This window comes from Pteronotus mesoamericanus, unplaced genomic scaffold (genome assembly GCF_021234165.1).
Source record: "Pteronotus mesoamericanus isolate MK-2021 breed Mesoamerican mustached bat unplaced genomic scaffold, CSHL_Meso_final contig_44, whole genome shotgun sequence".
Taxonomy (NCBI): domain Eukaryota; kingdom Metazoa; phylum Chordata; class Mammalia; order Chiroptera; family Mormoopidae; genus Pteronotus; species Pteronotus mesoamericanus.
In genome coordinates this window covers 3,223,409-3,239,543 of record NW_026555166.1, presented here as the reverse complement: position 1 = coordinate 3,239,543, position 16,135 = coordinate 3,223,409, and the positions used below count along the sequence as shown (strand labels likewise).

The window sequence follows — 16,135 nt, the reverse complement described above, 5'->3', positions numbered from 1 at the left end:
TGTGTCTTTCTATTAGGATATAAATTTGTAGAGTTGTCTTTTTTCTTTTTTTCCATTATTGTATCCTTAGCACATGTGCTCAATAAATAATTTTAATTGATCACTCAATTCTACTCCTAAACATAGATCCAACAGAAGGACTTTCATATATTCACCAAAATACGCGTGGTAAAATGTCAGAGCAGTATCATTCACAATACATATCCCCAATCTAGAAAATACTAATATGCTCATCAGTGGAAAATGGATAAATTGAGGTGAATTCACTAATGGGAACAGTATACAGCAGGGTTTCTCCATATAGTTACTAGATGATTAGCTGAGATGACTGTTCTGTGAGGCTGCCACATACATTGTAAGATGTTTAGCAGCATTACTGCCCACAACACACCAGATGCCCATAACAACACTCCTCCAGCTGTGACAATTAAAAATGTCTCTGGACATTGTTAAATGCCATCTGGGAGCTAAATCACCCAAGCTGAGAATCATTATTATACGACAATAAAAATGAAAGATCAGAAACTATATAAAACAAAATAGATGAATTTTATAAACATGATACATGAAAGAAGCCAGTTAAAAAAAGCATTCATGCTGTATGAATCCATGTATTTAGAGAGGAAAAACAAATTACATTAATAAAAAGTGTTAGAAATCAGTGTACCCTGGAAGGAATGGGTAGTGCCTTGAAAGAATGAGGACGTCTCGGGTTATTGTTACATTCTGTCTTTTTGGTCTGACTAATGGTTACAGAAGTATGTTAAGGTTTTAAATATTCAGAAAGCTACATACTGTCTTGCATTTTTTTCTATGTATTTTGTACTTAAATAAAAACTTTTTTAAAATCATACTTGCTGTCATGGGAGACCCCATGATCATGAAGGTGGTTTTCCCATTGGGTGAGGCTTATCCATTGCACTCCGGATGTGCTGACAGCTGTAATTTCCCGAAATGAAGGAAAGTGTATAATTTGTAGTAGTGAGGGACTGTGTTTGCTCTCTTCCCTAAAAAGAAAAGAAACAAAAACTTTATATATCAATTTAATGAATAAATAAATGATACGTTTTGCAAGATTTCTGACAAAATATCAAATCTGAACATAATTCTTGATCTTTATTTCTGTTACTCCTTAAGTTTTAATTCAATGTCTCCTTTCCTGAGCACAACAAAGAAAATGGTTCAGTAGGCCTGAATTTCTATAGGTTTCCTTAAGGAATATGGATTTTTTAGGTCACTAGCAATTTAACCTTTGTGGTATATTTCAAGAGAACCTCTAATTCAGCAGACATACGTTGTGTATCATTTTTCTCTCATGAATAAACACAGAAATTACCTATTTTATACATTCTCTACAACACATGTCAATGCTAAGGCCTTTCAAGATGCAAAGAGATATCTGAACCAGCGAACGATGCTGCCTATGCCTGTATCTGCTCTTTGCTAAGAGGAAGTAAGTGTGCTAATCTGAATAAAAAATCATTTACACAGAAACAAGAAATATGACAGAAAAATTAGTGAAAAAATAATGTTGTCCATAAGTCAATACATCCAACTAAAGGATAATAAGAAACACAAAATTTCACAATGAATATTTTCATAAAGTGGAATGTAATTTGAATCTGAAAATTTTTCTATTCCTACTAGTAATAATAATATTATAGTTTAAAAAGCACAAAGATATACCAGTTTTAATATGCATATTCTTTTACCTTTTCTCCAAAATTGATTCCTAAATAAATGTAGGAAATCACCTAAAAAACTCAGAAGCAAAACTGAAAGTTAAGAAATACAACATATGTATAGTTTTCCATGCATAATACTGAAGAATCTAATAAAAAGCTAATTGCAAATGTTTATTAGTAAGTCTATAACATTAAATTTAAAATTAATATTAGGTATATTTGTAAGCAAGAAGGGGATTTCTCTAGAATAGATTTTCTCTTGTGTTTCTCCTCTCTTTTCACAATATCTAAAACATTGTGCCTGGCCTTAAAAGACAAATTCTTTTCTGCATGCAATCAGCCAATCAGAACTTTGCTGTTGATGAGCTTTTCAAGACTTATGAAATGTCTCCACACAATTGGTCAGTTTCAGTATGGGAACATAGATGATTCTAGGGGCGATCACCAGAATCAGCCTGCTATGTACAGTCCAGTGACCTGGATGATAGAAACACGGGCCCACTTGGAAAGCCTTTGTGGGTAAACCTAGTTTTGCTGCTGACCTATTGTCAAAATGTACCACTCCCACCAAACAGAAACATTCCCACTTTACCGCTTTTATAGATTCAAAGCAAGCTTCGCTTGAAGATTTGCATATCTTTCAGACTGCCTGTGATCACTTCCCTCTCCCCCCGCCCACCATCCCAGTTCTCTAAATTGCCTACCGTCTGCAGTCTGCACCTTTCAACATCATAACTCAGCACTTTTGAATGGACTTTTGTATTTCAGACTGTCTTTTAGAAATCATCTGAATACATTAGTCAAGATATTTTATCTTGACAGTAAAAAAAGCAATCCCAACTCAAACTACTTTGAAGGAAGAAGAAAAAAATATCAAATTTAATAGCCTTCTCAACTTGGCCTGGTGTTTCCAGAGACTCTCAGCAGTCACTGTAATTTTTCTACCTTATTCTTTTATATTAACTTTATTTTCCCATATTTTTTATTTTTTTCCTTTATTTTGTGGAGACAGCCCCAACAGACAGGTCTAGGTTTATATCATTACAGAGAAATCAGCAGGATTCTGTGACACAGCATCTGTTTATCAGACATGAGGGTAAAACACTAGTCAGACTTTGATCTGGCTTATGCCATGTTGTGCCATGTCATTGACAATCCCATGAAAATTATATGGAGTGCAGGAGAGAAAGCAGTTCCCTGAAGGAAGGGAAGCTGGTCAGACAATGCTAACAAATGTAAGTTGGGCTTTTTCTTTGTTTTCTTCCCTTCCCTTCCCTTCCCTTCCCTTCCCTTCCCTTCCCTTCCCTTCCCTTCCCTTCTTCCCTCTCCTTGCCTACTCTCCCCTTCTTTCCCCTTCCCTCCCCTCTCCTTCACTCCCCTCCTCTTTTCTCCTCTCCTATCTTTCTTTTCTTTTCTTTTTTCTTTTTCCTTGTTTTTAGCAATGAAGTAGTTTTTATTGTTGTATTTTTTATTTATTTTTTCAAATACATTTGTCTCTACCGACCCCCCACCACTTTCCCTTGCCCCCCCCTCAACTCTTCCCCTTTGGTTTTCTCCATGAGTCCTTGCTATATGTTCCTTGACTTTCCCCTTCCCTTCCTTTTCCCCCGCTCCCCTCTTCCCTCTTGTCTCTGTTGGTTTCTTTTCCTTTCAGTGTTGCTGGTCTTATTTTCCTTGCATCTTTGTATTGTTGGTTAGGTTCCACTTATAGGTGAGATCATATGGTATTTGTCTTTTGCCCCCTGGCTTATTTCGCTTAGCGTAATACTCTCGAGTTCCATCCATGCTGTCGTGAAGTTTAGTACTTTTTTTCTTTCTGCTGCATAGTATTCCATTGTGTAAATGTACCATAGTTTTTTGATCCAATCATCTACTGATGGGCATTTAGGTTGCTTCCAACACTTGGCTATTGTAAATTGTGCTGCTATGAACATTGGGGTGCATAGGTTCTTTTGAATTGGCGTTTTGGGATTCTTAGGGTTATAGTCCCAGCAAGGGAATCACTGGATCTAAAGGCAGTTCCATTTTCAGCTTTTTGAGGAAGTTCCACACTGCTTTCCACAATGGCTGCACCAGTCTGCATTCCCAGCAAAAGTGGACTAGTGTTCCTTTTTCTCCACAGCCTCACCAGCACCTGTTGTTTGTGGATCTGTTTATGATGGCCATTTTGACCGGTGGGAGGTGGTACCTCATGGTGGTTTTGATCTGCATTTCTCTGATGGCTAGTGATGCTGAGCATCCTTTCAAATGCCTCTGGGCCCTCTGTATCTCCTCCTTGGAAAAGCATCTGCCCAGGTCCGTTGCCCATTTTTTGATTGGATCGTTTGTCTTCTTGGAGTGGAGTCGAGTGAGTTCTTTATATATCTTGGAGATGAACCCTCTATCTGATATATCATTAGCGAATATATTTTCCCATACTGTTGGTTCCCTTTTCATTTTGCTGATGTTTTCTTTAGCCGTGCAGAAGCTTCTTATTTTGATGAGGTCCCACTTGTTTATTCTTTCCTTTATGTCCCTTGCTTTAGGAGAGATATCAGTGAAAAAATTGCTGGTGGGATATCTGAGAGTTCCCTGCCAATGTTCTCCTCTAGGACTTTGATGATGTTGCGACTTCTATTTAAGTCTTTTATCCATCTTGAGTTTATTTTTGTGTATGGTGTCAGCTGATGACCCAATTTCAATTTTTTGCATGTAGCCGTCCAGCTCTCCCAACACCATTTGTTGAAGGGGCTATTATTGCTCCATTTTATGCTTCTGCCCCCCTTTGTCAAATATTAGATGCCCATTGAGACTTGGGCTTATTTCTGGGCTTTCTATGCTGTTCCACTGGTCTATGGGTCTGTTCTTGTGCCAGTACCAGATTGTTTTGAGTATAGTGGCTTTGGAGTAGAGTTTGATGTCCAGAATTGTGATCCCTCCTACTTTGTTTTTCTTTCTCAAAATTGCTGTGGCTATTCGGGGTCATTTATGGTTCCCTATAAACCTTTGAAATGTTTGTTCTATTTCTGTGAAATATGTCATTGGTATCTTAATAGGGATTGCGTTGAATCTATAAATTGCTTTGGGTAGTATGGACATTTTGATGGTATTAATTCTTCCAATCCATGAGCATGGTATATGCTTCCATTTATTTGTGTCTTCCTTGATTTCTTTCTTCAATGTTGTATAGCTTTCTGCGTACTGGTCTTTTACCTCTTTGGTTAAATTTATTCCTAGGTACTTTATTTTTCTTCTTGCTATATTGAATGGTATTTTTTTCTGATTTCTTCGTCTTCTATTTCATTGCTGGTGTACAAAAATGCCTTTTTCCTTTTAAGTTAATGTATCAACTTAACTAGTAGAAACTATCAACTTTCAGTACTGAGGGAAAGGCTTGGGATGCTGGAACAAGAAAATCTATGGTTATTCCCATGGCTTTCTTGGCTTAATGAAGACCTGCAATTGTTTCTTGATCTCCACAAAGAAAATAAGGTTCTCTAAAGAGTTCCTTCTCAAGGAGAAAAACTTATGAAATGACATGTCATTGTTGCAAGCAGTTAAACATACTTATCTTTCTCATTCTTCTTTATACACACCTCTCACTCTTCAAATCTCCAAGGACCCTCCATCTCTCACAGGAAGGTCAGATGGCAGGTCAAGAAATACCAAGAGTAGGAATAACCAACCTACAGAGGAGTATTATTCACCAGGTATGTGCTGGCCCGTGATGAGTTGGAGGTGGAGGTGTGGTTAGCATTAGGGTGGGAAGAGAATAGCACAGTATACTTATTCTGTGAGTGTAACTCCAGACAGTCAGAACCTTCAGTTGTAGAAGTAAAAGTCCTCAAAGCTCTTATGCATCAAATTCTTCCTGGTGGTAGATGCAGGGCAGTTTTCACAGTGAAGTGAGAGGAAAAAGATCAAGAGGTAAATAAAGCCCAGCTAGCCCTACTTATACATCAAGGAGGTAGGGCTTTTCGGAAATGCAAAGTTTAGGCTGTAGATGATTTATTATGTTAATTGCTTTTTAAAGATTCAACTTTTAAATACATTTGAGGAAGTTTCTAATGCAAAAATTATGGAACTCTTGTAAAGTGCTGGGTTAGAGCTGACACATTGAAAAAACGTGTTTATGTTGCTTATTCTTCAGGCTCATTGTGTCTCCTTTCAGGCTAGTTAAGAATGTGGCTTTGGCATGGGGTCTGTTCAATGCTTTTGCTTATTCAAAATATGTTTAGGCAGCCGCTTCAAATCAACTCCCTTTTTTTCCGCCTCTGTGCCACATTTTGGTGAACAGATCTTCAAGATACAGCCTCCTGCTCTATCTGGCACTCTAAGCCTGTGGTTTGATTCCATTTTAATGACCTAGTTTCAAGACTATGATTGGTCTAGCTTTCAGCTCTCAATGCTGATTATAAGATAATTAAAATTTGTGTTCTCAGGTTACCACTCCATAAAATAAATCTATAATCCTGGACTGTAATAAAGAATGGAAACAACTTATTCTCAATTATTACTGCACATTTTCCTGAGAAAAATCACAGGGCAGAGAGAATTGGCAATAGTACTAAATATCTTAATAAATACCCTTAAATGGCAGAGTTTTGGCTTAGATATTATAAAATGCCTTTTGTCTAATTGATTTTGAATACATTTTCTGCTTTCTATGCATATAGGTTGGCATAAACTGGATTTAATGGTAATTGTCAGCAGGGAAATTTACCCAGGATTTTGGAATGTCAAATTCTAGTGTGAGTTCCATATTCTTGGTGAAGATGTTTAAACTTAATCCAGCCCCCTATCTTTTCTTACTCTTACTTATCTTGAAGTTATTTATTAATTTTTAGTTTCCATGAAGGCAGGATTTATATGTGTATGTGTGTGTGTGCTATATTCACTGTAATAGGCTCTGGTACCTATAACATGACTTGGTATACAAAAATAATGAAATATGTATTTTTAAGTGTATGATTACTATTAAAATGAAAATCATGAATTCATGTGGTAATAGTTTTCAGAGTTGAAACTAGTAATTCTATTAAATTCTACATCTTTTTCTAAGAAATTTTTTTCATTTTCTTCTACATGAAGGACTCTTTCAGATACATTTACTGCTAAATTTCATGTGTGTAAATTTCACCTGAAACCATGATTATTTTAATGCCATGGGTATAAGACATTATTTTGTTTCATATAATTTTTTTTATTTTACTTTTTGGAAGAGAAAGTGTATTGTGGAAGAGAAAGTTTATTACATACCAGTGAAATACATTACAAAATAGAGAAGGTAATACATTTCCAATCAGTAAAATTATGGGAACTAAAATTGAGAGCTGTGGTGAAAGTCTGCTACATTCTTTGCAAAGAAAGTTTGCAACACTCTTTGTTGCCAATGCTGATATAGAATAACAAGATTATATCTCACACACTTGGGGAGAACAGGGCCAGAGGAAAATTACCTGTCTACAAGCAAAGAATGAAGAGGCTTATTGGAAAAGGCAAAATTAATTCATTTCTAAGAAAACTGATCAAAAGTATTCTGCAGAAAGTTTCAATGACTTCAAATGCTATCAAGCAAAGTGCAGGCTGAAAGACATCTTTGCCACAGAATGCAAACCTGGATTAACTAAGTTCAATAAATTTTTTGCTCTCTCTCTCTCTCTCTCTCTCTCTCTGTGTGTGTGTGTATTATGAAATTTTATGTTTGTATTTCACATATTGCCCCTCTAAAAGATACAAATGTAGCTAAAATTATAAAATTAACTTTTTTCCTTCTAAAGAAAAAATGACCCTCTTGATTCCATAGTTCTCAAAAGAACTGCAGATATGCTCTGAGAATGACTAATCATATTAAACTGTGGAAAAATACTATCCTTTATGAGTTTTCATGGTGACTGTAAAACATTATGAGCAAGACAAAAACACTGTTGGAATCCTAGATTATATGAGTCATCAAATAATTTTAAACCCTTGTCTATTTAATCCCACCCCTGATATTTATAATAATCATCTACTTAATAAGTGTTGATGATGTGTCTAATTCCACTTAAGTCAAAACCACCAAGACACTGCCTGACAAGATGTTACTAGTTTGTCCCAAAGTTAGAGAAAAAGTGAAATCTCAATGCCCAAGGGTCTTGAGGAAAAGAGAGACTATCATAAAATTACCTTGTAGGCTTGCTATTTAATCCCACTTCTAGAAGCCAATATACTTTATATAAGCAGCATCAAGAATAAAATTTTAAAGAAGATAACATGTATTTACAGCCTGTTCCTTGGCAAACTTCTCCAACAGTGGCAGCTAGGATACGATTGAAAAGGTGACTAAATTCTGAGTCCAGAGACATAGGCTTAAGGTCTGACATTGCCATGTGCTTTCTGGGTGACAAAAAATGAGGATGACAAAGACTACTTAAAAGGGTTCTTTAAAATAATGTTTGTGCCAACACTTTTAAAACTGTAAAATTCATTAAAAGGTTAATTTTTCTTTGTTATTATATATCAACTAAGGAAGAGAGAGGAGGACATGGGAAATGAGTGTAAGATCACACGTAAGTTATATGGTCAAAATTAGAACCTACTCTTCTTTCTAATGATTCCATCAAACTATAAATTGAGCACACTGATGTTTGATTTCAGCATGAAAAGCTTATAGAAGCATTTTAATCAGCTCCTGCATACCTCATTGGTGAGGGAGAAAGTCTTTCACAATGGCCAATCATACAATACCCAACGATGGACAGATGAAATCACAACAATTTATTACTCACATATACCCACAGCTCTGAGGAGGAGGACACGGCATGCCATGCATGGTCACATGAGTGTTACGCTTGGGAACAGTGTGAACACTCAGGGTTGTAGAAGGCAGGCTTTTAGTATCGAAGTGTGGTACCCTTGGTAACCCCGGGAGGATGTGATTGGCTTGTTTGAATAATTTCCTGTGTTGTCAAGCAACTGACCCTAATATTGAGAGATAAACAAAAACTGTGCCTGCCTGGTCCTTTTGATAAGGAGAGTTGTTGAGCTAAGAGAACATCCCTGTGGTGAAAGAGAACAGAAGAACTTACAGTTAAGCCATTTGAGTCCCCCTGGTTTCATTGGACCTCAAGGCAGCACTTAATATTAGGCCTTCATTTTCGGCCTTACATCCTGAGAGGCATTAACTCAGCTAATGTAGACAGAGGACCTCGAGTGGAAGCTGTGACGATGGAGGCAGCTTCACCTAAGAAGAGAAAAACTTAAATTCAAAAGCCAGAGAAACAATAACTTTTAGACAACAGAGACAGGGAAAGAAGTCAATGAAAAATAATTTATTTTTTTATTGTGGAATAGATAGATTGAGAATAATAAGAATTTGTTGTGTTTCAGAATCAGAGAATACTTCAAATACTGAGTGATGAGGTGATCAATTATGTCAATAAATATAGAGAAAGAGTCAGGTGATGATTTAAGAGTGATTTTGGATTTTTATCTTCACCTGAGGGTATGCTTATTGATTTTAGAAAGAGAGGAATGGAGAGAGAGAAAGAAGAGAGACACATTGATGTGAAAGAGAAATTTTGATCGGTTGTCTCTTGATGCACCCTGATGGAGGTGAGGCTGAACCTGGAACCTAGGCATGTACCCTGACAGGGAATCAAACCTGTGACCTTTCAGTTTATGGGATGACACATGCCAACCAATTGAGCCACACTGGCCAGGGCAAGACTTAATTTTAAAATTTCTAAGCCCCTATTTGAGTATGTCTGACATTAAAAGGCCAGGCCGAAAATTCTGCATGCTCTTGCAAGTGAACTCAGGAAATCAATAAGGACTATGGTAATATCATTGTATCCCAAAATACACCTTTAAGTTCTACCTTTAAGGATTCATTACTTTTCCATGAGTGTATTTTTAGAATTAAAACAAACAAAAACTCAACTTATTGTAACAGAATACTGTGCTCATTTTATAAACCCGGGAAATTTAACAGTCATAAGACAGTAAATCATCTATAATTCCACTACACAGAAATAATGACAGGTAACACAGCATGAGATATTTACCATCATTGATAGATGTTTATATTTTTGAAAGGGTAAGTTTTCTGAAAGCCATGGACTTTCTAAATAAATGTCCTACTAATAATTCCAGTAAAATCAGTTCTCTTGAGAAATGTCTCCTGTAAAGACAAAGAAATAAGCCAGCACTTTTCTTTTTTTAGAGAAAATTTTACTAATTTATTTTTAGAGAGAGAGGAAGGGAGGGAGAAAGAGAGGGAGAGAAAGATCTATGTGTGGTTGCCTCTCACATGCTCTTTACCAGGGACCTGGCCTGCAACCCAGGCACGTACTCTGGCTGGGAATCAAACTGGCAACCCTTTGGTTCACAGGCCAGTGCTCAATCCACTGAGCCACACCAGCCAGAGCAAGCTAGCACTTTCTTAAAGGTTAACAAATACAGTGTGACAAACTAAAGATTCAGAGTCCTTTGACCAAGAGAATAATTTTAAGAAGCTTTATTTAATAATTTTTCTTTTTGCCAATAAATTTACTCCACGCTTCTGAGTAGTTATCCAATACTGCCAAATCATCTGAAGACACATTTGTCAAACTTATTACTTTTCTCCCTTCTTAGAGTGATTCATTAGGGCTGAAGTATCTTTTAAATGAAACATTTTAACGAGTCTGAGCTGAATTCCCCCACAATTGGTATCTCACTGTTTTCCTTCTCCTTCTCCCCTTCCTCCTCTTCTTCCCCTTTTCCACCCCTTCTCCCTCTTCTTCTTTTCTTTTTCTTTTATTTATTTTAGAGAGAGAGAGGGAGGGAGAAAGAGAGATAGAAAAGGAGGTATGGGGAGAAACATAGATTTCTTTTTCTACTTATTTATGTATTTATCGGTTGATTCTTCTATGTGCCCTAACTGGAGATTGAACCTGCAACCTTGGCATATTAGGACAACACTCTAACCAGTTGAGCTACTGGGCCAGGGTCTGGTTCATCTTCTTTATTGACTCACAGTAATCTCTCCATAGGTCCTGATCCTGATTTTGTGGGTTTGAAGCTCTTAAATTTTTGTGGTTTTCTTAGCAAGGAGAACGAAAGAATTTTGCAATGTTTATAACACAAGACCACATGCATCTTCATCATAAGGAATTCATATAATCTATGTATTTGTAGCCAAACTATGTTGTACATGGGTATAGTCTAGGGAGAGTTTCCACAGCTGCTATTACTTTCAAAAGAGATTCCATGTACCCAAATATTAAGAAATGCCATCCTACAGCATAGATCAGGAGAACACAAGAATCTAGACATTAATGGAGGTGCTCATGCCCCAGCCAGGGAAGAGAATGTTTTTGTTCATTATTTCTGTGATGAGAAATCTCTAAATCACATTGCTCAGAAGTCACCCTCACCACATAATTTCTCATTAAAATTTGGTTTTCTTGTGAGACATAGGCAAATAAAGGGTTGACCTGTATAAACAAGATGGTTGCAATTTTGGCAATTCTTTCTTTTCTGTAAAATAAGTAACATAATAAAGCCCATTTTGATGAACATTCAGTCCCTGAGAACATGGTTAAATTGAATTTATGACATGTCCTTCTCTGATGTGTGGAGAAACTAAGACTTCTGAAGTCCAGTGCCCTGCTGCCAAGTTACAGACTGCATGTATCCTCCTAGTATGCACACACCACATGTCTGCAGCACATGTTTTCCATAGTTTTGCAGAACAATTTTCTTAATTTTCATCAAATCATATGTTATTAACTTGTATTACTTTGGTTTTGCTAGTGTGTCTCTTCCATGAACTAACAGGTAAAAAATTGCATTGGTAAAGGTTACAATTTATACTTTGTTTCATTAAGAATAGCTAGCATTTAATAAAAATAATTTTTCCTAAAAAGAAGAAAATAAAGAACAAGAAAAAAAGGGAATAAATGTAAAAAGGAAGGAAGGGAGGCAGGGAGGGAGGAAGCAAAGGAGAAAGTAAAAATTAGAGAGATTAAGGGAGAGAAGTGATGACAGGTACAGGTAGCAGAAACAGAGTCAGCAGTATGGAAAAGCCCCAGTGGTCTAAAAAAATTTTAACACCAAATATCTAGATGAAAATGGGCCTTTCCCGTGTTTTGCATTTTCAAACTCTTAGTATATATGGCTGTTGTTTCACAAAATTAAAAGTTTAGTAAGATTAACTGAGATTTATGTTATAGAATGACACTGACCATATATAGCAGGTTCAGGGAACTTTTGTGTACATTCTTTATATTTTCATTAGAAATTCCCTTAGTATGTATTCTACTGACCAAAGTTTTTTCGCACTCCATCCAAGTAGATGAACCTAGCTTAAACCACTCTATTGATAATTGCTATACAATCTGACTACTTTCGTATTGCTGAATGAGTTTGGAATCCATTTTCGCCACTATTGAAAAATATTAAACCTACATTATAAAATTAATTCAGTAGCAGAAGAGATAGTGTTATATTATCATTACAAACTAAGTATCAAGGTTATTTCATGTACTTCCAAAATGGTAATTTATTATTTTATAGTGTATTTTATACACATATACACACACATATACAGATGTATTATATAGGAAATAATTCTGAACGATTTTTAAGTAATTATTTTGTGAAGATAAATAATATATATACAAACATTTTTTCTAATCTCAAATGCACCTCTTGTTAAACAGACCTGTGCAATTGTTATTTAGGTCACAATATAAACCAGAATAGAATAACAGTTGTCCATTTGCCCTTATCTCAGTCACCCTTTCCTACAAAGTTTACCGTCATTCTGGCATCTAACACATTATATTTTGTGTTTGGTTGCATTTTCACAACACTTCGTTTATATGATTAACCCATGTTGCTGCATATACCATTTACCTATTCTACTCCTCTTGAGCTGACATATACATTTAGGTTATTAAGTAGTTCTATAAATATATTATGCATAAATTTAATGCGCACATGTATGCGATTCTATTGATTATAATCTAAGAGTTATATCGCTGAATTTTAGAATATGCATGGATAGTCTTAAAGAATATACCTCATTGCTTAAATAAAATTCTTAACAATAATTGTAATAATTTCAAATTTTAGCCATTCTAGTGGGGGAGGCAGTGGTTCATGATTGTGTTCATAATTTTTATTTCCCCACTGACTAATGACATTCAGTACATTCATGATATTGCTTTAAATGCCTCTCTGGAAGTGTCTGTTCAAGAATCCCATTCCTTTTCTGGTGTGTGTCATTGGATCATCTGTAAAATTTAAGCAACTTTTTGTTATTTTTTAAAAATTTAATATTTAAAAGAGAATAAAGTTTCTTTTCCAATATTCAAATAGTTTTATTATTTGAAATATTAACAAAAGACTAAAAGAAAAACTACATACAATGATGCATAATGAACATTTTGTATTAAAACTGTTACATTTTTATGTTTTCTTCCTTTTCATTAAAATAGCTGACACACAATATTATATTAATTTCAGGTGTAAAAGAAGATAATTCTGCATTCCTATATCTTACATTGTGATCACACCATGATAAATCTAGTAAGCATCTGTCACCATACAATTATTTCATTATTATTGTCTATATTCTGTGTACCTTACATCACCATGACTAATTTATTTTATAACTTGAAATCTGTATCTCTTATTTCCCTTCAACTTTTTCACCCCACTCCACCCCCTCTACCAACCATCATTTTGCTTTCTGTATATGTGAATCAGTTTCAGTTTTGTTATTATTCTGTTTTTAATTCTGCATATCAGTGAAATCATATGTTATTTCTCTTTCTTTATATAGCTTATTTCACATAGCATAGTACCTTCTAGGTCCATCCATGTTGTCAAAAATGACAAGATTTCACTCGTTTTATATTTAGCAATGGACAACTTAGTTGATTCCATATTTTAGTTATTGTAAATAACGCAGATAGCTTTCCAAATTAGTGGTGTTTTTTTTTAAACAAATGCCCAAAGGTGGAACTACTGGGTCATATGGTAGTTCTATTTTTAATTTTTTGAGGAAAGTTCCTATTTTTTTCCATTGTGGCTGCACAATTTACACTCCCACCAACAGTCCACAAGTTTGTCAATTTCTGCACATCTTTACCAATGCTTATTTTTGACATTTGACAATAGTCATTCTGACACGTAACATCTCATTGTAGTTTTGATTTACATTTCCCTGATAATTAGTGATGTGAGTATCTTTTCATGTGTCCATTGGCCATCTGAATGTTGTCTCTGGAGAAATGTCTGTTCAGGTCCTCTGAACATTTTTTAAATTAAATTTACTGGAGTGACACTGGTTAATAAAATTATATAGGCTTCAGGTGTATAGTTCTGATACATCATCTGTATATTGTGTGTTTACCATATTCTTATATTCTCTATAACATATTCTCTATATGAGGTAAATTTTTCTAATATTTTGCTTTTCTGTGTAACCCAGCTTATGACCAATTTTGGTCTATGGTCTATGTGCACTTCTAAAACTGAAATATCCAGAAATTCTTGGATTCTGTGATTCACATTTGCCAATTGGAGTTCCCTTTTATTTCAATCGCAGGTTCGGGGAGAGATTTAAGACACCTTTAAATATGTGTATTACCTTCTTCTTTTTAAAAATACAACTCATCTCATTACCCTGGGCATGGGTGTTCATCTCCTATAAACAATTCTGTCACAGTCATCTTTAGAAGTCATCTGGGAAAATTTTAAAAACACTCTTACTTCAATATGACTCTAATATTTCAGTTTATTTTCTTCCTAATAGCAGTGTGATGTATTTAAAACTTGTAGCAATTAAAACTTAAAGAAGAAATGTTAAATTATTTTACTTGTTCATTTATAGTATAGCTTTCATCTCATTTTCCAAGTGTTCCAATGAGTTCCACATCACTCTCTCCATGGTAGCCTCCAAGATTGTATTCTTAATTACTGTGGCTTCATTCTGCATGTGTTTTGTATGTGAAACCTTATCTACCAAGAATGCACTTCCCCTCATTCTTACAAGGATAAGTTTTCCTCATCCTTTACAACTTAACAAAACCATCTCTTTCTCTTGCATTGCATTCTAAGTCTTTCCTTACCAGGAAAGATTTTCTGTAGACTCCAACCATGTATTTCTCTCCTTCAGCCATTGTGATGATCCCAGTTTTACATTTTCTTGAAAAATTGACTATTTTTGTATATGTAATAGATTATTAGTGACATGATGGCAGAAGTCAGTTCTGTTGTTGCTCCCATTTATTTCCTCAGTGTCTAGCCAAATACATTCCATAGAAGAAGCAATCAGGTTTTCACAAAATAGGTGAAACATTTTATACCTTTCTCTGTCAATGGGTCAGAAGAAAAACACCTATTCATGAAATGCTTTCTAGAAGACTTCCAGGAGACATTTCTGATCCAGGGCCATAGTCTGAGACCTTTAAGTCCAGATAGTCTTAACATTTAGGGGAATTATGTTAGATGAGGATTGATTTAGAAGAAAGGTCAGAGTCTATGGCAGAGTGAGGATGATTCACTAATTGTTTATTTAAGAGTTTTGCAAATAGTGTGTTTTGTCAATAAATTAATTTTAACTTCAAAATGATGCATGTTGTTTGTTACTTTTGAAAATGTCCTTAACTATTCAGTACACTAACAGCCAACCTTTAGATGGAAAGCCCCAGGTACAGACAATGGGCCATGTACACAAATTTGCTTGTAAATTTTTTTCCACTTATTACTATCTTCACAAAAATGCTTCCTAAGCTATTAATCTTTGTTAATAAATTATAAATTTAAATTATAAATTATATAAAGTGCTGTCATATATGTCTAGTATTCCATAAACAATGGGTGGTATGACCATAATCCTGTAAGCTTCGACATGCATTTTATTTCAGCTATGAAAACTGATTTTTTGACTTCATGACACCCTATAAACAGATTATTTTTAAGTCATAAAAAGTTTATAAAATTATGGTAAACATTGCAAAAAATTAGTAATTTTTAAGTAAATTAATACTAATAAAAGGAAAGAAATTAAAGAACATTAAATCTTAAACAATTCTAGGGTTGAATGACTATACATTATATTTAATGATCACATATCATTGGTTATCGAAACACAGTGTATATGTACTTCTCCCAAAAAGTTAGTGCTCTACCTGCTTTAAATATTAAATAATGAATCATTTTTAAAGATTTTATGTATTTATTTTTAGAGAAAGGTGAAGGGAAGGAGAAAGAGGGAGAAAAACATCAATGTGCAGTTGCCTCTCACATGTCCCCTACTGGGGACCTGGCCTGCAACCCGGGTATGTACTCTGACTGGGAATTGAACCAGTGACCTTTTGGTTCGCAAGCTGGCACTCAATCCACTGAGTCACACCAGCCAGAGCAAGAATAAATTATTAAAAATAAACTAAGTACTTAATTCTGGATATCTGAGAAAAATAAACTAAGCACTT

General features: G+C 35.1%; 1 non-coding gene across 1 annotated transcript; it reads left to right on the top strand.

Moving 5' to 3' along the window:
* Nucleotides 1–850: 850 nt before the first annotated feature.
* On the top strand, nt 851–1,010 carry LOC129073995 (U1 spliceosomal RNA). Its single transcript, XR_008529483.1, has one exon. It is a non-coding gene; the product is annotated as a U1 spliceosomal RNA (small nuclear RNA).
* The last annotated feature ends 15,125 nt before the right edge of the window (nt 1,011–16,135 follow it).